This window comes from Muscardinus avellanarius (assembly GCF_963383645.1).
Source record: "Muscardinus avellanarius genome assembly, chromosome: 1".
NCBI classification, from domain to species: Eukaryota; Metazoa; Chordata; class Mammalia; order Rodentia; family Gliridae; genus Muscardinus; species Muscardinus avellanarius.
In genome coordinates, this window is record NC_137786.1 from 128,026,017 (window position 1) to 128,053,102 (window position 27,086).

Below are 27,086 nucleotides of genomic sequence, written 5' to 3' on the forward strand. Positions count from 1 at the left end.
AAACTTCAGAAAAGCGTCTGGATACAAAATAAATCTTAAAAAATCAGAAGCTTTTCTGTATACCAACCAAGAATCCACTGAAAAAGAAATCCAGAAAACACTTCCACTCAGAATTTCCCACAAAAAAATAAAATAAACCTAACCAAAGTGGTAAAAAATGTCAACAAAGAGAATTATAGAACATTGAAAAAAGAAATCAAAGGAAACCTTAGAAGATAAAAAGATATTCTATATTCATGGGTAGGCAGAATAAATATCATCAAAATGGCCGTACTTTCAAAAGTGATCTACAGATTAAATGCAATACCCATTAAATTACCAAGATCATTCCTAACAGACATAAAAAAAATCAGTCTTTAAATTCATTTGGAACAACAAAAATACTCAGAATAACCAAAGTTTTCAGCAACAAAGAGCATGCAAGAAGAATTACAATACCTGTCTTTAAACTATACTACAAGGCCATAGAAATAAAACAGCATGGTACTAGCCCAGAAACAGATACATTGACTAATAAAGCAGAATAGAAGACTCAGAAACAAAGCCACATACAGCCAATAAATTTTTGACAAATGGGCCAAAAATATGCACTGGAAAAACGATAGCCTGTTCAACAAATGGTGTTGGCAAAACTGGTTAACCATATGCAGAAAAATGTAAATTAATCCCACTTTTTCACCCTGTACAAGAGTCAATTCAAGAATAAAATACTTAAAAATTAGACCAGAGATCATGAGGCTCTTTGAAGAGGGCATAGGTCCAACACTGCAACATATAGGAACAGATAAAAACTTTCTCAACAAGACCCCAAAGGCATAGGAAACTAAAAGGGGAATCAATACATGGGACTGCATGAAACTAAAGAGCTTCTGTGCAGCAAAGGAAACTATCAAGAATCTCATCTGAGAGCCAACAGAACAGGAGAAGATTTTGCCAACTATGCCTTCAATAGAAGACTATTATCTAGAATATACAGAGAACTCAAGAAACTCAGCACTAAGAAAACAAGTAATCCAATTTTTAAAAAATGGGCAAGTGAACTAAATAGACACTTCACAAAGGAAGAAATTTAAATGGAAAGTAAATGCATAAAAAATGCTTAGGATCATTAGAAATTAGAGAGAAGAAAGCCAAACTATCCTGAGATTCCACCTAACTCCAACTAGAATGGCAATTATTCAAAACACAAACAACAACAGATATATTGGCAAGAATGTGGAGAAGTAGGAACTCTACTACATTGTTGGGGGGATTGTAAATTAGTGCAAACACTTTGGAAACCAGTATGGAGGATCCTCAAAAGAATGAGAATGAACTTATCATATGATCCAGCAATACCAATCCTGGGTATCTACTCAAAAGAAAGGAAACCAAACTACCAAAATAGTGCATGTGTATATATGTTCATAGCTGCACAATTCCCCATAGCCAAACTATGGAACCAGCCAAGATGTCCATTAACAGATGAATGGATTACAAAACTATGGGATATGTACATAATGGAATTTTACTCAGCCATAAAGAAAAACACAATTACTTCATTTACAGGGAAATGGATGGAACTGGAGGACATTACACTAGGTGAGATTAGTCAGTCACAAAAAAATAAGAAATCAAATGCTTTCCCTAATATGCAAAAGCTAGGAAGCAATGGGTAACAGGAGAAACTCTCGATGAAGAAGGAGATTCTATAGAGGAAAAAATAAGGCAACCTATCTGAGGGGATGGGAAGGGGAAGAGGGAAAATCTCTAATGCACATGATATTCTTTAACAAACATATCAATATCAATCACTACATCAAATATGAGAAGGAGGGACTGAGAGGGAATGGGGTGGGAACTGGGTAAGGGCTAATTGGGTGATGTGTGTATGTATGTCTCCACCATCTTGCATCCCCTTAAGATGTATGAATACAATGCACCAATAAAATTTTTTTAAAGAAATTAAATAGAATGGGAAATAATTATATTTTCAAAAATCATGCTCCATCTGAAATCTAAAAGTTAAGGCTAAGGCAAGGGGGAAGGAAGGATTGGAATTCTGTTTGCTAAGGTAGCTTCAGTGCATGTTCCTTGATTAAAAGAAATAGAATTCTACTCAGCAAAAAAGAAGAACAAAATCATGTCATTTGTAAAAAGATGAAAAGACCTGGAGAACATTATGTTAAGTGAGATTATCTAAACACAAAAATGGAAGGAACATATGTTTTCTCTAATATGCTCAAGCTAGGGATTATTATGGATACCAGATGGATTTCAGATAATGGAGGAAAAAACCTCAGTGAAGTCAGGAAGGAAAGAGAGGGGAGGTAGAAGGATGAGGTCTATTAATAGAAAAGCTATATTCAACTATGTGTATACACGTGAATATATCATTGTTAACCTGGACACTCAGTATTTGGAAGGAGTGAAAAGAGGAAGCAGAGTGGGGTGAGGGCACCAAGTACTGTGTGAATATATGCCATTGTCAACATGATCCACATTATGATGTGAGACTATAGTGCACTAATAAAAAAAAAACCAATAGCATTTATTCATTTATTCATTCTTTGAGCAAGAACTATGTTCTATTGTCAATATCTTTGAGGCCTGAACACCTGTAAATAGACTCTGTCCAGTCTGGAATGGTGACACACATTGGTAATCTTAGTACTCAGGAGGCTAAGACAGGAGAATTGCAGGTTTGAACCCAGCCTCATCAATTTAGCCAGACTCTCAACAACTTAGAGAGATTCTATTCCAAAAATTAAAAATAAAAGAGCTAGGGTATATATTAGAGGTACAATTCCCCTACATTCAATCATAAGTACCCCCCAACACGCACAAATAAATTAGTACTCTGAATCATGGAAGGTATAAAGATAAAAATTAAGGTTTGGGGGAAATAAATGAATTTGGGGGGGAGGTAAAAGGCAGGTTCTCAGCTATAAAATTACAAGAATCTTATGGAGTGGGTGGGGGTGATGACAAAGAAGATCACAGTGATGATTTTCAGTTACAAAAATGTATAGCCATTTTCCATGTGGATTACATAGAATATCCAGTGAGAAACTGTATGATTTGTATAGCTATAATTTATGTAAAAATAAGCTCATGGTCAGAACATTAGATGATTAGGTTGTGGTCTCTGGAATGGACCAGAATTTGATGAAGGTTTTTTGTTTTACTGTGTTTTTATTTGATTTAACTTGTGCATAGTGTGTGTGTGTGTGTGTGTGTGTGTGTGTGTGTGTGTGTGTGTTGTTTCTGTTTTCCCACTATTTCTCTTCTCCCACTGGTCTTTCTTTTAAGAATTGGCCTAAAGCGTGTGAGTCTAGTGGTAGGAAAGGATGGAATATACAACTTAAAGTTGCCTCCAGTGTGTGTCTTGAAGCTGACTAAGATTAGTAAACACACAGTGGTTTATGGGAAGCTGGCAAACAGTATGGCCTGAACAAAAAAAGCCAACACAATAATGCCTCACATTTTAATTTGAGAAAGAAGCGGAGTGTTGTGTGTGATGGAAGGAATATATCCAGCTCTTGCTACCCAAGACATTTTGCACTGCCTTGGACAACTATTATTAATAATTGCTATGTGCATTGTAGAACATTTTTTCTTTTCTTCTTTTTTTAAATTTTTTATTGGTGCATTGTAGTCATACATCTTAGTGGAGTACAAGATGGTATAGGTGTACATGCACACATAACCCAATTAGCCCTTACCCAATTTCCACCCCATTTCCTCCCCTCCCCTGTCTTCTCATGTTTGGCTTAGTAATTGGCTTTTTTTTTTTATGGTACTGATGATGGGACCCAGGCTTTCTACCTCTGGGCTATACTCCTCGCCTTATTTTATTTTGGAAACAAGATCTTGCTAAGTTGCTGAGACTGGTTTAGAAACTGTGATCCTCCTGTCTCAGCCTCTCAAGTATTGGAATTACAGGTCCATCCCACTGTGCTTGACTGCAGAAAATTTTCTGTAAGTTACAGTTTCAAATGCAATACACTTCATCCTTTCTATCTCTTTTCTTTTTCTCCCCTTCATCCTCTGATAAGATTCTCCTAATAATAGCTAATAAAAGACTCCATTCTCTATTTATGGCAATTAGCAAGAATACCAGAAAAAAAGAATGCATGTGTCTCTGGTGGTAAGAGGGGACTAAATAATTTCCTGGAGTCATTTATGTAAACACCCATAGACTTAAGTGTAATGTGAGTAAAACCTACAAACTAATTCATTCATTAAATGGTTTACTGAAAATGTACACTATGTAAGCTACTATTATCATAACCTAGAGGGTGCAGAAATATGCAAGACTTTGGTCCTTGCCCTTAAGAAATGTATAAACTAATGAAAATAAAAATAACATATAATTGTGATATGCATAGTAAATGTCATTCTACACAGCAATTAGGCAAAAACTGTAAATAATAGATATCAATGATCATAATTAGCATTGCTTTTATACAAACAAACATACTTTTTGCAGCTTAGAAAGCAAACATTTCCTAATTTAAATAAGCACCAATATTCCCTTTTTCTCAAATGCTTCAAATGCATTAGAGAGGCTCTCTCATTATATCGGTGTGCATCTGCACACCGATTCTTCACCAAAATAAAACAAAGTCCCTGGAACTGAAACCTAGTAGCTGCAGCCCTCTGTGTCTACTTCTCTTACAACAATGGACTTTAGCAAAGGATGCCTGGGGTTTCTTTGGTGCGCTCCTGTTTAACCCTGATGCTGTTAGGGAATGCACACAGTTTCACGCCTATTTTTTATGCCTAACAATACCTTAGGGTCTCTAGTATTGAGGTCACAAGATTGAATGTGAAAATTTGATATCTCTCCATAGATAGATCAAAAGGATAAATGGGATAAAGAGCAGAGAAAGTTAGAAAAGCTTTGCATGGTTATCTAAATTTCGTGGCAATAGAAAGCATGAGAATAAGCTATGGTCAATGGAAGAGTAGCAAGAGAGGCAGAGAAGAAATGCAGGGGGGGGACTTAGAAACTGGCACAAAGTACAGTTTCTTAAAATTACCGTGTTGTTGGGCATGATGGTGCATATTTGTAATCTCAGTAGTTTGGAGGCTGAGACAGGAGGATCATGGGTTCACAGCCAGCCTCACCTACTTAGTGATGCCCCTTGAAAATTAGTGAGAACCTGTATTAAAATAAAAAATAAAAAATAAGGCTGGGAGTGTAGCTAATAGGTAGAATTCCCCTGGGTTCAAACCCCAATATTGAAAAAAAATAATGTGCATAGTTGGACACAGTGGTGCAAGCTTGTGATATTATACACTATGAAAGCTGAGGCAGGGGAATTACAAGTTTGAGGCCAGCTTGAGAAACTTGTCCCAAATTTAAAACAAAATGAAAAAGACTAGGGATATTGCTAAGTGGGACAGCACTTGCCTAGCATGCATAAGATCATCCACATATCAATTTAAAACTCAGATTCCTAAGCTACTTCCCGAAGAATATGCCCTATGCAGAGGGGCAGCATTGGTGTCCATGCAGGTAGTCATGTCTTTGAGGAAGACTGGTGAGTATGGGGGTGGGGGATAATAGAAGGCTGGTATGTCCTCTGTCACAGGGCTAGTGTGCTGGTGGGTGGGTTCTGGTCCCATATCTGCAAGAGAAAGCAGCTTCTAACTCAATTGCATTATTTTGCCCTCAATGTCTCCCTAAAATTATTAGTTCTTTAGCGGTTAGAGCCAATTCAGCTTGGTCGATTTTCTGTAAGGTAACAGGGAATCACCTGAAGAGGAGTGAGGGCAGGCCATATTCTAAATTTCTTTTCCGCTCATTCTCACTTGCTGCCTGAAATAGTTGTTAAAAGTTTATTTCTAAACCATATTTACATAAGCAAAATATTGTTTTAAAATTTTCTATTGGTTCATTGCAGTCATACAGCTTAATAGTGTACAAGATAGTAGAGGCATATGTGCACACATCACTCATTTAACCCTTCCCCAATTTCCACCCTATTTCCTCCCCCTCCTTCTTTCTCATGTTTGGCTTAGTAATTGACTTTGATATGTTTGTGAATGCACATCATGTACATTAGGGTTTATGATTTTAAAATCAATACCTTACAATTGTGCATTGTTTGCTGTTGCATAGAGTTCCATTATTAAGGGAATATATATTTTTTTAATTTTTTTATTGGCACACTGTAGTCATACATCTTAATGAAGTATAAGATGGTAGAGGCAAACATGCAAACATCACTCATTTAGCCTTTTCCCAATTCCTACCTCATTTTCTCTCCCTTCCCTTCTTCTCATGTCTGGCTTAGTATTTGAATTTGATATGTTTGTGAATATTCATCGTGTACACTAGAAAATTTCCCTCTTCTCCCTTCTATCCTCCTCAGTTAGGTCACCCTATTTGCTCATCTATTGCTTCTTCTTCTTCTTCTTCTTCTTCTTCTTCTTCTTCTTCTTCTTCTTCTCCTCCTCCTCCTCCTCCTCCTCCTCCTCCTCCTCCTCCTCCTTCCTCCTCCTCCTCCTCCTCTTCCTCCTCCCCCTCCTTCTTCTTCTTCTTCTTCTTCTTCTTCTTCTTCTTCTTCTTCTTCTTCTTCTTCTTCTTCTTCTTCTTCTTCTCTTCTCTCTTCTTCTTCTTCTTCTCCTTTTGGTACTGAGGTCCCTGGAAGCCCTTCTACCCTTCTACCTCCGGGCTATACTCCCAGACCTATTTTATACTTTTTTTTTTTTTTTTGGAAACAAGGTCTCTTAAGCCAGTGTGGCTGGCTTCCAAGCTGTGCGATCCTTCTGTCTCCGCCTCCCAAGCCCGGGGAATACAAGTATGCACCAACGCCCGGCTATGGTTTCTTCTTCATCTAGAGTTCTTCCTATGACACTTTTTCTCCCTAGCTTCTACATATTAGGAAGAGCATCCAATTTTTCACTTTTTGTGACTGACTAATCTCACTGAGAATAATGTTCTCCAGTTCCATCCATTTCCCTGTAAATAATGTAATTTTGTTCTTTATTGTTTAGTAAAGTTCCATTGTGTACATATCCCATAGTTTTGTAATCCACTCATCTGTTGATGAACATCTTGGCCAGTTCCATAGTTTGGCAATTGTATCCTGTGCAGCTATGAACATAGATACACATGCATTAGTTTGGTAATTTGGCTTCCATTATTTTAGGTAGATATCCAGAAATGGTATTGCTGGATCATATGGCAGGTTAGTTTCTATTCTTCTGAGGATTCTCCATACAGTTTTCCAAAGTGGTTACACTAAGTTCTAATCTCACCAACAATGTATTAGAGTTCCCGCTTCACATCCTCTCTAGCATTTGTTGTTATTTATGTTTTGAATGATTGCCATTCTAGTTGGAGTTAGATGAAATCACAGGGTAGTTTGACTTTCATCTCTTTGATTTTTAAGTGATGTTGAGCATTTTTTCATATATTTATTAACAATTTAAATTTCTTATTTTGTGAGTTGTTTTCATTCTTCCAAAAGTCATCTACAGATTCAATGCAATACTCATTAAATTACCAAGGTAACTCCTCACAGACATAGAAAAATCGGTCCTTAAATTTATTTGGAACAACATAAATCCCACAATAGCCAAAGTAGTTCTCAGCAACAAGAACCATGCAGAAGACATCAAAATACCTGACTTCAAACTATACTACAAAGCCATAGTAATAAAAACAGCATGCTACTGGCACAAAACAAATACATAGAACAATAAATCAGAATAAAAAACTCAGAAACAAATCCACACACTTACAGTCAATTGATTTTTTTACAAAGGGGTCAAAATAAAAACATACACTGCAAGAAAGACAGCCTGTTCAATAAATGGTATTGGCAAAACTGTTTAACCATATGCAGAAAAATGAAAATAAACCCCACTCTCTCACCCTGCACGAGTTAATTCAAGATGGATCAAAGACTTGGAAATCAGACCAGAGACCTTGAAGCTCCTTGAAGAGGGCATAGGTACAGCACTTCAACACATACGCACAGGTAAAAACTTTCTCAACAAGACCCCGAAGATACAGAAAGCTAAAAGGTGGATCAATGCATGGAATTACATTAAACTTGGAAATTTTGTAAGGCAAAGGAAACTAACAAGAGCCTCAACAGAAAGCTGACAGAATGGGAGAAGATTTTTGCCAACTATGCTTTTGACTGAGGACTAATATGTAGAATATATAGAGAGCTCCAAAAACTCACCACTAAGAAAACAAATAATCAAATAAAAAATGGGCAACTGAACTAGGGGAAGAGACTATTTGGGATAGTTTCTATCCCTAAGAGAGAGGTTAGATCAGTTACAGGCAGAAAGAGAGAAATAAAAACTTGGCAGACACTGAAGACAAGAAATGTTTTATCAGTTAACCTGAAGAAAGAATAAGAAGGTGCTCTTGCACTGAAGATGTAAGAGAAGCTGCTTCTGGGTTGAACCAAGAAAGGAACCAGGATACAAATCTGTTTTTCTCAACAGAAGACAGAGGGAAGCTTGAGATGCATCTATGAGTTCAATACCCAAAACACTGGAGCTAATTTGACCATAGTTAACTACTGAAACACTCCAGGCCCAAAATACAAGAAAAAACTGCAGATAAACCTACAATGCAATAGCTTTTGTGAAAATCAGAGAAGCACCCAAATAAATGGAGACCTAGAAGCTTCTAACTCTAAGATAGAGGAAAAATGGGAAGGTAAATTCACAAATCTTTGAGGGATAACTCCAAAAACTTATATTAAGATCCATTTTAATGTTTTAGTTTATGAAACCAATGTGCATTGAAGTTTTTATTTGATTTGATTTCCATTGCACTTATTTTGTTAGGTGTGTTACTATAATTCTTTTTGGTACAGAGATTGAATCCAGAGTATTTCTATCTCTGAACCACACCTTCAGCCCTTTCTAAATTTCTTTCTTTCTTTTTTTAAATTTTGAAACAGGATCTTGCTAAATTGCTAATGCTGGCATGGAACATGCTATCCTCCTGTCTCACCTTCTTAAGTGCTGGGATTATATGTGTGCAACACTGCATCTTGTTTCTGTTATTATAATTTTGATCCTTATATGGAAGGCAATAGCATACTTCCTAGATTACAAGACATTATTTTTAAAAGCATTATCAATTTCATAACTTTTGAGAGGTGTGGAGCAAAGAGAACTCACTTCATTAAATGTACAAACAGATGCATGCATGTACCCCAAATATTAAGTATATTTAAGAGAAGGTATTATATCTCTACAGATCCACCTGGGTTATGCAAGCCTGTCTCTCTGTCAGCTCTGCTCAGTTGTACAGTGACACAAAACCCTAGAGGTCACATGACAATGAGATGGCGCCTGTCAAAAATACAGGCAAATAGGCTGGGAGGCATTCAGTAGGCACTTTTGGATCAGCCTTGCATTTAAAGCCTATTACACAATGACAGCCTGCAGTGCTGCCTAAGCATTGCCAGTTATGAAAATCCCATAGAGAGGGAAATATCCCTGCCATTCCTCCAACGGCAAACAGAGGCTTTTCAAAGCATGCGGCTTGGGGAGTATATTCCCTCTTCATTCACAGTCATGGTTAGAAACTCAGGTGAATGGGTGACATTTTCTATTTCTTATCCCTGGAAGAAGGACCCATAGTTGATTTGTCTAAGGCAAGAAGGAGTTGCTGTCAAGGCCTGCTTCTGTGAACACAAAATATCTGCCTATGTACTGTAAATGAAAAATAGCTCAGTCAGAAAATGTCTAGTGTTGCCATGTGGGAAAGTATACCTGTGTTCCAAGATTATTAGGGATCTAAAACACTTTGTTAAAGATTTACTATTAATCCTTAAGAAATGTAGGGATTTTGCTGCCTGTAGTTCAGTTGCATCTGTGTGTGTGTGTGTGTGTGTGTGTGTGTGTGTGTGTGTGTGTGTGCTCCCTCAATTCTAAATGTTATGATGAACAAAATGGTGAAGGTCCTTAGGGATGGGGCAGAATTATTCCCTTCTTATGATCTGGGGCTCAGACCAACTCTGAGCTTCTCTTTTCAAGGACAAGAATTCCCAGAGGGACTAGTTAGTTACTTTCCTGATAAGGGTCATTTCATCTTATAAAGCGGTGCCTCCATTTCTGTGCAGGGTTTTCACCTTCAATTTCCAAGTCAAAGTAATAGCTCACTGGCTTCTCCTAGTACCTATTTTCAAAGAATCACGGATGGCAGTGTTAGTAGGAACTGAAATATTACAGGTCACCCAGAGTGTATGAGAAAATTCTAAAAGTAGTTGGGAAAATGTCCCATCCACTCCTTGAATTTTCTCCAGGTTGCTACTGGATGTACTGATTGATTCATTTGATAATGACTCATTAAGCATCTATCATTTACCAGATAGTTGCTCATAGATGGGCATGCAATTGTCCTGTTTTTAATAAGCTATCATAAGAATGAGCACTGCTTCCAAACATGTTTAATATTGAGTTGAAAGTGTGATACTGGTAAATGCTATCTAGTTGAAAATATGAAATGATTTGCAAGAAGCACACTAAAGTTGCTATGGCAAATGTGAGAATATGGAGGAGGGATGGCCTTTGTGGTAGATGCAATATAGAATGAAAAGGGTTTGTGTTGTCAGGTTCTCAAGAGGTGGGAGGGTATAAGCTACATAGGGCATAGTTCAAGCAAACATACATTCATATGAAAATGAAGTCAATTAGAAGGGAACAGATAGCAGAGAGAAGACTAGAGTCCCGGAAAGTTATACTGGTTTTACAGTAGTCTTGGTCAGCTGGACTGAAAACTGTGAACTAAACATTAACAAGTCAAATAAAAGTAATATCACATATATGGTATTTGGGTGGGGGAATAACACAGGTCAGTACACAAAAAAAGAGGTGTTTGTTAAACAGATGGATTTATTTTTTTAACTTATTTTCTGGCTCACCCAGGAGGCGAACACTGAGTGAGCATATGCTATGAGCTATCACTGCACACTCTTATCCTTAGCATAACTTGATTGACAAGATCTTCCACCCATGCACTTCACAGTGAATAATCTATCACTTGGCTCTCGGAAAGTATGTTTAAGCTTATTGATTTATCCATTCTATCTCAACACATTTTTGTTGAGTACTCACTACGTGCTGAACACCATCCTGAACCCTGAGGGTTCAGTGGTAAGAAGGAAACAGGCAAGTTTCTTCCCTGAAAAAAAATTTTCATTAAAAATAGTAAACAAGTTGATAGAAAATATGGTATAGTTTCAGGCAGTACATGTTTAAAGAAAAATATAGCAGAATAAAAGGACATTAACGCCGGGCATGGTGGTGCATGCTTGTAATCCCCGCGCTTTGGAGGCAGAGACAGGAGGATCGCGCAGGTTCGAAGCCAGCCTTGCTGGCTTAAGAGACCATGTTTCGCTGGGCGTGGTGGTGCACGCTTGTAATCCCCACGCTTGGGAGGCGGAGACAGGAGGATCACGCAGTTTCGAAGCCAGCCGTGCTGGCGTAAGAGACCCTGTTTCAAAAATATAAAATAGGTCTGGGAGTGTAGCCCGGAGGTAGAAGGGTTTCCAGGAACCCCAGTAGGACATTAACAACTATTTGGCTAGGGGTCTACGGAAGTCTCCCTTGAATAAATAAAATGTGGGAATGAAGCAAAACATGAGATGTGAAGTTTTGAGAAAGGAAATGTTCACTTCATGCAGAGAAACTAGTGAATGTCAAGGAGTTCTTTTAGGGATTTATAAGCCATTCTTTTAGGAATTTTGATCTATAGACTAAATGTGGAGAAAAGTTACCAAGGCTTTTGTTATTACTGTATAGTATAAGAAGACCATTCTGTTTGCTGATGGAGAATAAACTCTCAGTAGAAAAGCAGAAGCAGAAATCCTTACGATGATCCATGTGGGAGATAATGGTATCTCAAAATAGGGCATTGGTGAAAAATGAGACAAGCATTCTTTTTACAGTTGGGAAATTTCTTTTTTTGTGTGTGTGATACTGTGGATGGAACCCAAGGGCATTTTACCTCTGAGCTACATCCCAGCCCTATTTTCTATTCTTTATTCTGAAACATGGTCTTACTGAGTTGCAAAAGACCTCACTAAGTAGCCTAGGCTGTCCAAGAACATGATCCTCCTGTCTCTGCCTCCCAAATGCTGAGATTTTAAGTGTGCACCACCATGCCCAGCTATGGTTGGGAAATTTCTTGAAGTTTCAACTGACAGGACTCACTCATGGGTTAGGATAGAAGGCATGAGGAGAAAGAAGTACTGCATTGTTTTGGTCACAGCAATTAGGTGGATGGTAGAAACATTTACTAAAATATACAATAGCTAGAGGTGAAGTATGGTTGAGAGGATTGCTTTTGAAATCTATATGCCATGTGCATGACATACATATCAAAGTCAATCACTAAGCCAAACATGAGAAAGAGGAAGGAGGGAGGGAATGGGTGGGAATTGGAGAAGGGCTTAATGAGTGATGTGTGCATGTATGCCTCTACCATCTTGTACCTCATTAAGATGTATAATAACAACAATGCACCAATAAAAAGGAAAGAGTTAAAACATAAAAATAAAACTTTAGTTCCAGATGAGAAAGTGAACATCTACCTGGAGCTCTATGGAGAAATTGGTGACAGACATTTACCTGAAAATAACTTGAACCTATGGAACTAGATAAGATTACATAGGAGGAAGGAAGGTAGGAGGAAGGGAGGAGAGAGAGAGAGAGAGAGAGAGAGAGAGAGAGAGAGAGAGAGAGAGAATGTGAAAGAGAGAATAGAAATAGAATAAATGAGAATGGTTAATGATTAATGGGAAGGGGGAAAGAAATAGAAATCAAGGGGATAAACTTGAGGAATTCTCATATCTTTAGAGGTCAGTGAGAGAGGAAGGAGCCAGTAATGAAGATGGAGTGATTCAAAAGACAACCTCTGGGCCAAGAGGCCCTGAGGGCAGGGGAAGAAAATGATGTAAGAAGGAAGATCTACTGTCCTCAGTGCTGCTGAGGCCAAGGAAGATGAGAACTAAGATGCACCATGAGCTGGTATAATCTGGACGCAATCGATGCTCTTGTTAGACTGATATTGACAGGGTGTAGTTAATCAAGCAGAATCCATCTAAATATTTGGGGTGAGGATGTGGAGACTGAGTTTTAGCCACTCTTTTGAGAATTCTGCTGTCAGAGGTGAGAATTACTGGAGGAGTAGGTGTGCTCTTTTAACTACATTACGATGTAACAGAGTGTGCTGCTGGGACCGACCACTAGCATAACATGGAGGGTGAACTTGATGATACATAAGAGAGAGGGGATGGCTGCAGAGGATAAGTCCTGGAGAAACCTTGAGGAGTTAGGGTGCAAAGCCATGGCTTTAGTAGAAACAGAGAGTGCAGTCATTGTAACAGAAAGGGAGGCAGCTGGGAGATTGGTTGGTGGAAAATTGAGATCCTTCTCTCTTCTTAATGTTTAATTGAAGGAGATACAGAAACATTTGTTCTAGAAAGAGCCAAGGAAGAAAATGAGCATAAGAGGTACAGTCAGAAAAACTGCTCCGAAGCACATGGTAGGCCTGTGCAAAACCCAGATCCATAGTTCCTGGAAAACAGTGGGAGCAGATGGGACCAGGCTGACAGGCATCCCTGGGAGAGTGCAGTGGAGGGGCACCAGGGGAGCTCTTTTTAAGTAAAAGCTGATGCAGAGTAGGAGGCTGATTCACCATCTGCCAACAGGTTCTGCAGTGAAAACCAAAGGCCACTATTCCCAGGTCTGTGGAAGGCAGACGCTGCCGCCAGAAAGTGAGCATGTGTGTGTGCCACAGGGTCTCAGTGCCACAGGGCCTCAGTGGGGAAGACACAGGCAGTGCATTAGAAGCAATTGAGAGCAGACATAGACACGAGAGATTTGAGGTTTTGTTTCTTCCGCTTTTCAAACTTGTGTGTGATTTTGGAGAAAACTAAAAAAAATTTTTCTCTGAACTTTGGATTGCTATAAACATACGTAAGGAGCTATGAAACAGCACACAATGGCGCCAGGCACCTGTACTAGGGGGTTCAGGGTCCTCAGTGGGGTTCTTGCTCCTCAGCCCACAGCCCAAGTCTCTCTTTTTGTACCTTTAAACAACAAATTTTAATTGAAATACAAAAATTGGAGTCGGGCGTGTTGGTGCACACTTGTAATCCCAGCATTTGGGAGGCTGAGACAGGAGGATCATGGTTCTCTGACAGCCTTAGCTATTTAGTGAGGCTCTTTGCAACTTAGTGAGATCCTGTTTCTTTTTTTTTTAAAGTTATTTTATTTTATTTTATTTTTTAACAATTTTTAATTGAACATAAATAGTATACATTTACACTATATTTGGTGCCCTCTCCCCCCCGCACCCCGATTTCCCTTCCCCCCTCCCACCAATGGTTGTCCAGGTTAACCATGTCTTATTCATAATTTTACACATGTTCAGGTGTAGACCCTCATTAATCAAGATCAGCCTTCCTCCTCTCCTATCTTACCATCCAAACTTAGCTAGTATTTCCCCTTCAATATCTGGAGTCCCACTGGTATCCTTTGTGTTTCCTAGTTTGGGCATATTAGAGGAAACATATGTATCTTCTCCTTCTGTGCTTGGCTGATCTCACTTAACATGATGTTCTCCAGGGCTTTCCGTCTTCTTGCAAATGATATGATTTTGTTATTCTTTATGGCTGAATAGAATTCCATTGTGTGTATTTCCCACAGTTTTGCTATCCATTCATCTGTTGATGGTGATCTGGGTTGGTTCCATATTTTGGCTATTACAAATTGTGCTGCTATGAACATAGGTATGCATATGTTGCTGTATTTCTCTGAATTCAACCCCTTTGGAAAGATACCCAGGAGTGGTATAGCTGGATCATATGGTGGGTCTATTCCCACCTTTCTTAGGAATCTCCACACAGATCTCCATAGTGGTTGAACTAGTTTGCATTCCCACCAACAGTGTAAAAGAGTTCCTCTTTCCCCACATCCTCGCCAGCATTTGTTGTTGTTTGATTTCTTTATGCTTGCCACTCTGACTGGGATTAGATGGAATCTCAGTGTAGTTTTGATTTGCATCTCCCTGATGGCCAGTGAAAAGAAGAACATCTTTTCATGTATCTATTAGCCCTTTGTATCTCTTCTTTTGTGAAGTGTCTATTTAGTTCATTTGCCCATTTCTTGATTGGGTTGTTTGTTTTGCTAGTGTAGAGTCTTTTGAGCTCTTTGTATACTCTGGATATTAGCCCCCTATCAGAATGGTGGCTGGTAAAGATCCTTTCCCATTCTGTATGCTTCCTCTTTAGGTTATTGATAGTTTCCTTTGATGAGAAGAAACTTTTTAGTTTGATGTTATCCCACTTATTTATTCTTGCTTTAATTTCCTGAGCTTTGGAGGTTTTGTTGAGAAAGTTACTGCCTGTGCCAATATGTTGTAGTGTTGAACCTATGCTCTCCTCTACTAACTTCACAATCTCAGGTCTAATTTCTAAGTCTTTGATACATCTTGAGTTGATTCCTGTGTTTGGTGAGATATAGGGGTTTAGATTCATCTTTTTACAAATGGTTAGCCAGTTCTCCCAGCACCACTTGTTGAAAAGGCTGTCTTTTCTCCAGCGTATGTGTTTGGCCCCTATGTCAAAGATTAATTGACTAAAGATGTGTGGGTTTGTTTCTGTATCTTCTATTCTAATCCACTGGTCAGTATATCTGTTTATGTGCCAGTACCATGCTGTTTTTACTACTATTGCTCTATAGTATAGTTTGAAGTCTGGGATTGTAATGCCTCCTGCGTGTTTCTTGTTATTGAGAATTGCTTTGGCTATTCTAGGTCTTTTCTTTCTCCATATGAAGTTCATGATTGATTTTTCTAGGTCTCTGAAGAATGTCACTGGTATTTTAATGGGAATTGCATTGAACCTATAGATCAGTTTTGGCAGAATGGCCATTTTGATGATATTTATTCTGCCTATCCATGAGCACGGGAGATCTTTCCATCTTCCAAGGTCTTCTTCAATTTCTTTCTTTAATGTTGTATAGTTTTTGTTGTAGAGGTCTTTTACATCTTGGGTTAGGTTTATTCCTAGGTATTTTATTGGTTTTGAGGTTATAGTGAATGGAATTGTTATTTTTGTTTCTTTCATTGTGGATTCGTTGTTGACATAAAGAAAGGCCACTGATTTCTTTAGGTTGATTTTGTAACCTGCGACTTTGCTGAATTTGTCAATCAGGTCCAGCAGTCTTTTGGTTGAGTTCTTTGGGTCTTCCAGATAAAGGATCATGTCATCTGCGAATAAGGATAATTTTAATTCCTCTCTTCCTATGTGAATTCCTTTGATTTCCTTCTCTTGTCTGATTGCTGCAGCAAGAGTCTCAAGGACTATATTGAAAAGGAGTGGTGATAGTGGGCATCCTTGTCTTGTTCCTGACTGTAGCGGAAATTCTTGCAGTTTTTCCCCATTCAATATAATGTTGGATTTGGGTTTGCAGTATATTGCCTTGATGATGTTGAAGTACTTTCCTTCTATCCCAATTTTTTGCAGTGTTTTTAACATAAATGGGTGTTGGATTTTGTCGAATGCTTTTTCAGCATCTATTGCTATGATGATGTGGTTTTTGTTCTTGGTTCTATTTATGTGGTGAATAACATGTATTGATTTGCATATGTTGAACCAGCCTTGTTTTTCTGGGATGAAACCGACTTGGTCATGATGTATTATTCTCTTGATATAGTTTTGAATGCGTATAGCTAGTATTTTGTTTAGAATTTTTGCATCTATGTTCATTAACGATATTGGTCTGTAGTTTTCCTTTCTTGAGGTATCTTTATTTGGTTTGGGGATTAATGTGATACTGGCCTCATAGAAGGAATTTGGAAGAGTTCCATCTCTTTCAATTTCCCGGAACATGTTATGAAGTATTGGTATTAGTTGTTCACTGAAGGTTTTGTAGAATTCAGCTGGGAACCCATCTGGGCCTGGGCTTTTCTTTGGTGGAAGAATTTTTATTGCCATTTCTATTTCTTTGGTTGTTATTGGTTGGTTTAGGCTTGCTATGTCCTCTTGGTTGAGTGTAGGAAGGTTAACTGTGCTTAGAAATCTGTCAATTTCATCCAGGTTTTCAAATCTATTGGAGTATAAATTTTTAAAGTAGTTTCTGATAATATTTTGAATTTCTTCACTATCTGTGGTGATATCTCCTTTTTCATTTCTAATTTTGATAATTTGAGTTGATTCTCTTTTTCTTTTTGTTAGGTTGGCCAGGGGTTTATCAAGTCTATTAATCTTTTCAAAGAACCAACTTTTTGTTTTATTGATTCTTTGAATTGTTTTTTGTTCTCTATTTCATTTATTTCTGCTATAATTTTGATGATTTCTTGTCTTCTGCTGGCTTTGGGAATAGACTGTTGCAGAATTTCTAGATCCTTGAGCTGTGTCATTAGGTTCTTTACTTGGTGGTTCTCCGTCCTTTTTATGTGGGCACTCAATGCAATAAACTTTCCTCTTAGTACTGCCTCCATGGTGTCCCATAGGTTTTGGTAGGTTGTGTCTCTGTTTTCATTTGTTTCCATAAATTTCTTTATTTCTTCCCTAATTTCTGCTCTTACCCATTCGTCATTCAATAGTGTATCATTCATTCTCCATGAATTTGAATACTTTCTTTCGAGTTTCCTGTTGTTGATTTCTACTTTTATTCTGTTGTGGTCTGAAAAGATGCATGGAATTATATTACATTTTTTGAATTTGCTGGTATTTTCTTTGTGTCCCAGGATGTGATCTATTTTGGAGAAGGTTCCATGGGCTGCTGAGAAGTAAGTGTATTCTGTAGTTCCTGGTTGAAATACTCTGAAAATGTCTATTAGGTCCATTTGGTTTATGGTTTCCTTTAGTTCTAAAGCTTCTTTACTCATCTTTTGCCTTGAATATCGATCCAGTGGTGTGAGAGGCATATTAAAGTCTCCCAGAATTATTGTATTTGGGTCTACTTGGGATCTTATGTCCAGAAGGGTTTGTTTTACAAATGTGGTTGCACCCATATTTGGGGCATAAATATTTACTATCATTATATCTTCTTGGTGTATTGTTCCTTTTAATAAAAGGAAGTGCCCTGATTTGTCTCTTTTGATGTGTTTTAGTTTAAAGTCTGTTTTGTTGGATATCAGGGTTGCTACCCCTGCTCTTTTTTGGTCACTGGTGGCATGGTATATCTTTTTCCATCCTTTCACGTTCAGCCTGTGAATGTCTTTGGCTGTGAGTTGAGTTTCTTGCAGACAGTATATATTTGGATTATGTTTCCTAATCCACATTGCCAGTCTATGTCTTTTGATTGGTGAGTTAAGTCCTTTGACATTAAGAGATATTATTGAAATATGATTTTTGTTTTCTGCCACTTTGTGTTCTGTCTACTCTTGGGTGGTGTGATCTTTCTTCTTTACTTAAATGGCCCACTTATTAACTTCCTCTCTTCTCTGATTCTGAAGTCTGCTTCTTTTTTCTTCCTTATGGTTTATTTCTTTAAGAATTTTCGATAGTGTTGGCTTTGAATTCATGAATTTTTTGAGATTCTGTTTATCCTGAAAGACATTGGTTTCCCCATTGATCTTGAATAGTAGTTTTGCTGGATAGATGAGTCTTGGTTGGAAGTTATTTTCTTCCGGGGTCTGAATCACGTCGTACCAGTCTCTCCTAGCATTCCTGACCTGGGTTGTATAGTCTGGGGTGATTCTTATTGTTTTGCCTCTATATGTCACCCGTCCTTTTGTTCTCACTGCTTTTAAGATTCCTTCCTTGGCCTCTATGTTGGTCTATTTGGTTATTATGTGGTGTGGAGTGGTTTTTCTTTGGTCCTGTCTCAGTGGAATTCTCTATGCCTCCTGGACTTGAAGATTCAAGTCTCTTTCCATATTTGGAAAATTCTCTGAGATTATTTCCTTGAAGATATTACAGATGCCCTTGGTCTGTACCTCTATCCCTTCCTCAATGCCTATTATCTGTAAATTAGGGCACTTCATATTATCCCATAATTGATGGATGGTTAGGTTTTGTTGCTGTAAAGATTTCTGTATATCGCTGACTGTGTTTTCGGTTTGGGATGTACTGTCTTCTAATACTGATATTCTGTTTTCCATTTCATCTAATCTTCCAGAATTTCTTTCTATTGCTGTCTTCATTTCACTTATTGCCTCTTTCATTTCATTCCAGACCTCTTTCTGATTCTTTTTTAGTGTTTCTAATTCACCTTTAACTTCCTCTATACTTGTTTTAAATCCTTTCATCATATTGAACATCAAGATTCTGAACTCCCCTTCTTGCATTTCTAGTAGGTCAGTATTCGTGATTTCTGCTGTCTCTTCATAATTCCTGGTTCTCATATTTATAGCATTCTCTGTCCTGTTTTTCTGATTTCTACCCATCGTTCGTGAGTATTGTGCTTAGTCAAATCTTAATATTAGGAGTTTAGGGGTATCGGCTAGTCAGCAGAGCCTTTCCAGTGTTGAGGGTGGGTGATGTGTGAGGAGCTGGGGTGATTGGTAAAGGAGTCTGATTAGGTAGAGGATATGTTTAGGTTGAGAAAGACTTTAAGTATGATAAGGTAATATCTTGCTAGAATGAGAGAGAGTTTACTACTAGTACTCTTGTCGTTGGTAGAGTAATTATGGATATAAGAAATACTTTGAGTATTAAACCAGGAGGTATATTATGGGGAAAAGTTTTGGGGGAGAAAAGTATGTAGGTTAGTGTGGGAAGGTTTGTAAATAGGGGTGATGGAAGGAGCAGACAGACATAAAAAAAAGAATCCACACAAGATACCAAGACTATTATGTAATCCAAGAAAAAGGAAGGAAAACCAATCAAAGGAGGAGAATAAAAAAAAAAGGAAGGAAAGAGGAAGAAAGAGGAAAAAATAACAAGAATAAAATAAAAGGAACTAGCAGCTGTGTGAAATAAAAAATAAGTCAAACTATCATATATATATATATATATATATATATATATATATATATATATATATATCAACAAGTTAAAGTAAAAGAAGTGTGGGTTAAAAGAAAAAAATATATATAAAACAGCAATAACCATTCCAAAACAAAAGCACTGTAAAAGCAAAATAAAACAAAACATCCACATTAAAAGTAAAACAAACAGTCCTCCTTATTTATGCATATGGGGTCAGGTCCATATAATATGTGTGTATCTGATTGCTTTGGTAGCTTTCAGAATACCATCCAATGTCTCTTAGTTTTCTTTGTACTCTATTTTTATCTTCTTAGGTCACTCTGGGTGTTTGGACACCTTCCTCTCCTTTAGCTGCTTTAGGTTTATGTGTCCAGATGTCTGGTTTCACTGTTATTTGATTCTGTACAATTCACAGGTTCTGCGAAATTCTAACCTGTGGTCAGCACCTCTGCACTCACCACCCTAGACTCCAGCCTGTGGTTCCCTACAGCAGGGGTGGTGGTGTATGACCAAAGTATAATTGGAACCTCCCCCTGAGGTCCTGTGCAGATATTATGGCCTGATGGATTTTCCTGTGTCTCTGGAAATTCCAGCTGGGCTAGCCGGTGTGGTCCCAAGATGTACCCTGAGCAAATGGATGCTGGTTCCTGGATGCCCACACTTACTGCCAGAGCTCTGCCTATTCCGAGAGTGCAGGCTGGGTGCGCTGGTAATACTGGACCCAAGTGTGAGTGGATGCAGCTGTCTATTGCTGTTGGTATGCTCTTCCAAGGTGTATTGAGCTGTGTTTTCGCTTAGAACTAAGCATCTGGCTACCAGGACAGTGGGAACACCCAGCGGTGGGCCAGGGGTGCAGGGTAGATGCTCAAGGATCCAGTGCACGTTGTCCAGCAATGGTCTCTGCCTCCCATGGGACATAGAAACTGGGGGTGCCCCAAGGAGATTTCCGGGTCACACAGGGCTTTCGCAGCCTGGAAGGCAGGCTCTGGCAAGGTGGCAGGAGCTAGACACACAAGCCGGCTCCTATTTAGGGGTGGCAGTGGCACAGGCACTGACTACTAGCATGGGACCGTGGCGCAGAAAAGTTCCGCAAGGAGAGTGCTCGGTTCTGAGGCTTGGGTCCGTGCTGGGGGTTTGGGGCTGTGCACACGCTAGGACCCCCACTTCCCTGGGCGCCCTCAGGTACCTGACTTGGTTCAGGATTCCGTGGGAGTCTCTATGCAGTTGTGATCCAGTCGCTGGTGAGCACACAGAATTCTGAGGTGGGTGCTGCTCGCTGCTTAAGATGAGGTCCTAAGTCCATTTTCAGTCCCGGATTATCTTGCCGTGGTAATATCGGGCAGACAGCTCCACGGCCAGCCTCGAAAGCAGCCCGCCGATTGGCGTTCTGATCGGCGTTCCGATTGTATCTGCAGCAGGTCCGGTGTCCGATCTTTGTTCTTCTTCTTCAAGTTCAGGGTTCCGCTGAGGTACCTGGATGTGTTTTGGTTCCTGGTATGTATTTATTTTGTTGATTAAGACACTGCTTTCTAAGTATTTGAACTTTATTTGCTTCAGCTACTGAGAAGTGCTGTGTCCCTCAGTCGCCATTTTGAAAAAAGAGATCCTGTTTCAAAATAAAGAATAAAAAATAGGGCTCAGAGGTAGAATGCCCCTGGGCTCCATCCCAAGTACTGCCAAAAAAAAAGAAAAAAGAAATACAAAAATTGGGCACATTTATGGTGCACAATGTATTTCAATACATGTACACCATGTGTAACGATCAGATGAGAGTGGATGCTCTATCATTTTGTATTGTAATATTAAAAATCCTCTCTACTTACCATTATAAGATCCACAATTAATTGTTGCAACTTTAGTTATCTTACTGTGCTATAGAACATTAAAAGTTATTCCTCCTATCATAGTGCACCTCTGAACTCATTAATCATCCGCTCTTTACTCCCCTCCAAAGTCTTCAGGTCTCTAGTAATCATTATTGTGTGTGAGTGTGTGTGTGTGTGTGTGTGTGTGTGTGTGTGTGCATGTGTGTGTGTGTGTTGCTGGAAATTTAACCCGCAGACATTCCATCCCCAAGCTATCCCCTCAGTCCCATTTTATTGTTTATTTTGAAACAGAGTCTCATTAGATTGCTAAGGCTGGCCGCAAATCTGTGATCCTCTTGTCTCAGCCACCCGAGAACTGGGATTATGGCTGATCTCCACCATGCCAGGCTCTGGTAACCACTAATTACTTCTATAAGATCAACTTTTTAGCATCTACATGTAAATATGAACATGATTCTACTCCTATTTTTGCTAGTCCCTAAGGCAGTGAATTTTAGAAAACAGTTGTTGGGTTTGTAACAATCATCGCAAACCAAAGCTCACAACACAGCATCAAATGAAACAGCCATTATTGTGACAGCCATGCTCAGACAAACACAAAATAACAACAGCAAAACAAACAAACACGTTGTACAGACTGCAAGTTTTAGAGGACATTTCCTGAAATGAATGACATATGCCCAGGAGAGTTAGTAAGGAGCTTCCTTTCTATGAAGACTGAAAGTTGTTTAAGTACTAGAAAAGGAAATGGCTGAAACTTGCTTCTACAACTTGATCCACTGGCCATGGCACACAGGACAAATGTTTAGTAAACAAGGGAATCCTGTGTGCAAAGAAAAGTGTGTATTCAGCCGGGCGTGGTGGCACACACTTGTAATCCCAGTACTTGGGAGGCTGAGTCAGGAGGATTGCGCAGGTTCGAAGCCAGCCTCAGCTACTTAGTGAGACCCTGGGAGTGTAGCCCAGAGGAAGAAAGATCCTGGGTTCCATCCCCAGAACCGCAAAAAAATTTTTTTTCTTAATTTCTTTCAAATCATTATCACCTGGATACTTGTTAATTAATGTATTGTCTTATGCTGGCATTAATATAATATGCTTCTGTTTAAAATTGCCTCAATTATCTGGGGTGGGTGGTATCATAAGTGTGTAGTAAATTGGCCTTTGAATGTTATCCCTGCTAGGAGATAATTTGATTTAAAATTTCACCACACACATGGTATTATTCTATTTATGTTGTGTGTTGAGCCAGAACTAATCCCCTTGGTTAAAATGAAAAGAGGTGCGGTTTGAGGGGCCTAAAACCCTCTTGTACTTCTAAGGACTTGAAATATACTATATAAGAAGAAAACATACACTTTTTAAGTGTCTCTTGCCAGAATACTGAGGGTTTTCTATGAGAAAATAGAACTTAATTTTTCTCAACTATTTGGGAAATTTTTCCCTTGTTGTATTTCATTATTTGACTTTTTAAAAACTCTCCGTCATAAATTCCTTTTGAAGCCAAGTGAAGTGTTGGACGAGGATCAATAATTTTGTGCTTACAGCATTTTATTGATCTTTTTGCTTTTTTTAATTTTTATTTGTCCAAGGAAAAAAAAATGTAGGAAATAGGTTAAAAGGGGGAAGTCGTGATTTTTCTTTACCACCCTTTTTTCCTTTCTAAAGTGTACTTCAAACAAAAATTCTCCTGCCAAAGCAGTTAGCGATGGTACAAATCAAAGTGTCTCCTCGTCTTGTTGGTGAAAGCAGGCACTGACTGTTGGGTCTACAGAATAGGCTTTCATTACAGAGGAACCCAGTGCCTCGTTAACTTCAGAGCACTCTATGGGAGGATAGAATTTCAACTTGGACTCTTTCCTATTTTTTTTATACCACTTGATGCTCCAAACTACACTACAACTTTTTATTTGTTGATTGATTGACTGATTGATTTACTAGGAATTGAACCTAGAGACATTCTACCTCTGAGCTACACCCACCCAAAGTCTTTTTTTTACTGTTTTTTTTTTTTAAAGTTTGAAAGAAGATCTCACTAAGTTCTTAAGTGTCTCTCTAAATTGCTGAGGCTGGCCTTTGAGTCCATGATCCTCCTGTCTCAGCCTCCTAAATCCTGGAATTACAGGCCTACATCACTATACCAGTCTACACACTAGAACTTCATGAAGAGGTGAGGGTGAAAGTTACCACCTTACTGGGGAGGACTGTGTGATCATCTAAGAGAAGGAAGACAGTACTGAAAGAATGTTGGTCTAACAGACTAACCACTTATAAAGCTTCTGGTACTCTATCCCCCCTCAGTATACCAAATATATTTCACATTTCCTAGTCATAAAAAAGTCCCTAAGTAAAAGACTGTCGTGTGACCAATGAAATAGACATCTGTATACCTTTCCTTGCTTTTGTATAAAATTTCTACAGCAAGTGTTGACTGAGAGTCTGTTGTACACAGGACACTGTTGTAGATGCTTTGATCTGTATCAGTACATCAGGGAATAAAACAGTGTTCTTATGGAGATTACATTCTAGCAACAAAGGCAGACTATGAACAAATATAAGAAATAAATGAGGGGTATTACATTTAAGAATTAAGAATGGAGCCAGGGATGGAGTTAGAATGCCCCAGGATTAAACCCCAGTACCAAAAAAAAAAAAAAATTAAAAAACAGTATTCATAGAGCTGGGCGTGGTGAAGCATGCTTGTATTACCAGTATTTTGGAGGCTGAGACAGCAAGATTGCACAGGTTCGAAGCCAGCCTCAGCTACTTACATAGTGAGGCTCTCAGCAACTTAGTGAGACCCTGTTTCCAAATAAAATATAAAATAGGTCTGGGAGTGTGGCCTGGAGGTAGGATGCCCCTGGGTTCAATCCCCAGTACCACACACACACACACAAAAATACTCATCGAATGTATACTTAATCTAATCTCCTTCCAAAAGTGTTTTAATATTTTTACTAGTGTTAAGCATTTTGAGACATAGAGAAGGTAGAGCAGGTGATGTGCTGCCCTTTACCACTCCTGTCTACTTGCCGCCAATGTCTGCGTCCACTCATGAGGCTGGCTTTAGCAACAGGCAACCTAGAAGTACAGGCTGGAAGCCCAGGTGCCCTGTTTTTCTGATGAAAGCACAGGGAGGCAAGCCTGCTCTGTTGGTGAGCAGCCTCACATCCCTGCTCCGATTCTTTCAACCTGGGCTGTGTTGGCTGCCCGCCCAGTGAGGTTGCTTGCCCTCACCAGGGTGGCTGTCTGCAGCACTACAAATCATCAGAGGTTCTCTCTCACTCAAAGACAAACTGCAGTAATGGTTTCTTCCACCTCCTATGTCCAATACTTTTTGAAAGTTAATAGTGATGCCTTTCTTAAGAGTAAGCTAGAGAAAGACATTTATACATAAAGGATATGGTACAAAAGAGACAAATCTTACTGGCTGTTGGCTTCAGAACTTGATTGAGAACCAAGCATAGGTAGACTCATGTTGTTTATGGATTCAGATGTCTTTCTGGTCTGAAGGTCAGTGGGAAGCTCAGAACAGACTTTTTTGCTCTATCTACGAGCAAGAAAATTTGACCATCATCATCACTGCTCTGATCTTAACCTCCTAGAAAACAAAAAAAGAATGGGTTCCTGTGCCCCTGAGACTTCCTGAGATCCAGTCCATACTATTTTGATAGTATTTCATTCTCTTCGTCCATGTTCTGGATGTTTTCCTTGGAGTCCTGCCTTTATTATAGTTCTATCTTTCTCTCCTTCAAGATTTCTCTAAGACCTAATTTTGGATTTTTGTTAAAGCTAAGTGTTCCCTGTAGCAAAACTCTAAAATTTTCACTAGTAGCTCTAAGTCAGTATCTAAAATTAAAATTTTTAATGATATGAGACAGTAATTAGGTGGCAGGCACTGTTTCTAGCAGGACCGCTCCCTCATAGCCACAGTCAAAGACAGATGCCCCTCATCTTCCCATGACAGTGTGAAAGCACGTGTTTTAGAGTGGACTGCTTGGGTTCAAATCTGAGTTCTACTACTTTCAAACAGAAGAGAAGGATCAATTGTCTTAATATTGTCATTTGTAATTCAGGCATGATAATGTATCTCCTTGATTGATAAACTTCTTAAATGATCAGATAATAAATTTTAGTTTTTACAGGCAAAGAGTTGAAGTGGAGGATGATATGTAGGCATATATGTAGACATTTTCAAATTTTAAATGTATTCCTACCTCACAGACCATAATATAATAGGAAATTAGATTTATGGATCATAATTTGCTGACATCTGCGATGATGTATTCTATCAAATTATTATGATAGTTAAATGTGTTATTGTTATTAAAGTTATAATTTCTGGCATTTAATTATTATCCGACAAGAGTATTTTTACCCCTTTTTTCTCTTGTGAATAAAAAAAATATCAATTTGTCCAAAGAAAGAAAAATATATAGTCCTCTTTGGTCAATTCTCTAAGCCCCTCTTCTCTTGGTGCACTGATTTCAGTTGCTTTACTTTGGGTTTTTGTAAGTACTTTTCTTCCTTGCAATAACAATTAATTGCTTTTCCACAAACCCTTCTTATAAAGATATTTTAGCTATCTTAATTAATTTTATGTGTTTGTTGGGCTACCTCAAAGCTACTCTATATTTTAAAATTTGGGATATGGTTATCCAAAGACCTTTATGACACTTGAAATATCCTCTTAACGTTAGATTCAGTAAACTTAACAATCACAAACTTATTTATATATTTATTTATTATAGTGTACTTTTATTGACACATTACAGTTTCACATCATAATGTAAATCATGTTGACAATGACATACATGCACACAGCCCTTGCTTAGGAGTACATATCGCCTGCCTTTAACTTGCTTATTATAATCACAGAAATGATCAGTTTTATGATTAGACAGATATCACATCAATATATATCAATAGACAGATATATTGAAGAAAGGATAGGGATGCATGGGTTCCTTATATCCTATTTATCATTTTAATCTTAAGTATCTCGTTTTTCTGTTTCTCTGTGAAGGGAATACATGTTAAAATGTCAATGGCCAGTCACATTTTTCTTACAAACATTATCTTTACTGGAAATTTCTAGATACAAAATACTTCATCACCTTATTAAACTGATCAATGATCCATTGACAGAACTATTTTGAGTTGTTTTACTTTCAAAATAAAAAAAAGGAAAAAGTAATTACTGGCAACAGAAATTCATGTCCGTATCAGAGTGTCAACCTCTCAGTTGGCTCCTGCCTGAAAGAACCCCAGGTAGCACCCTTAGTTTCTGTGGCTTCCCCCTGCTTCATCAATAGGCGAGAACAGTGATGCTGACTTCAACAGAAAT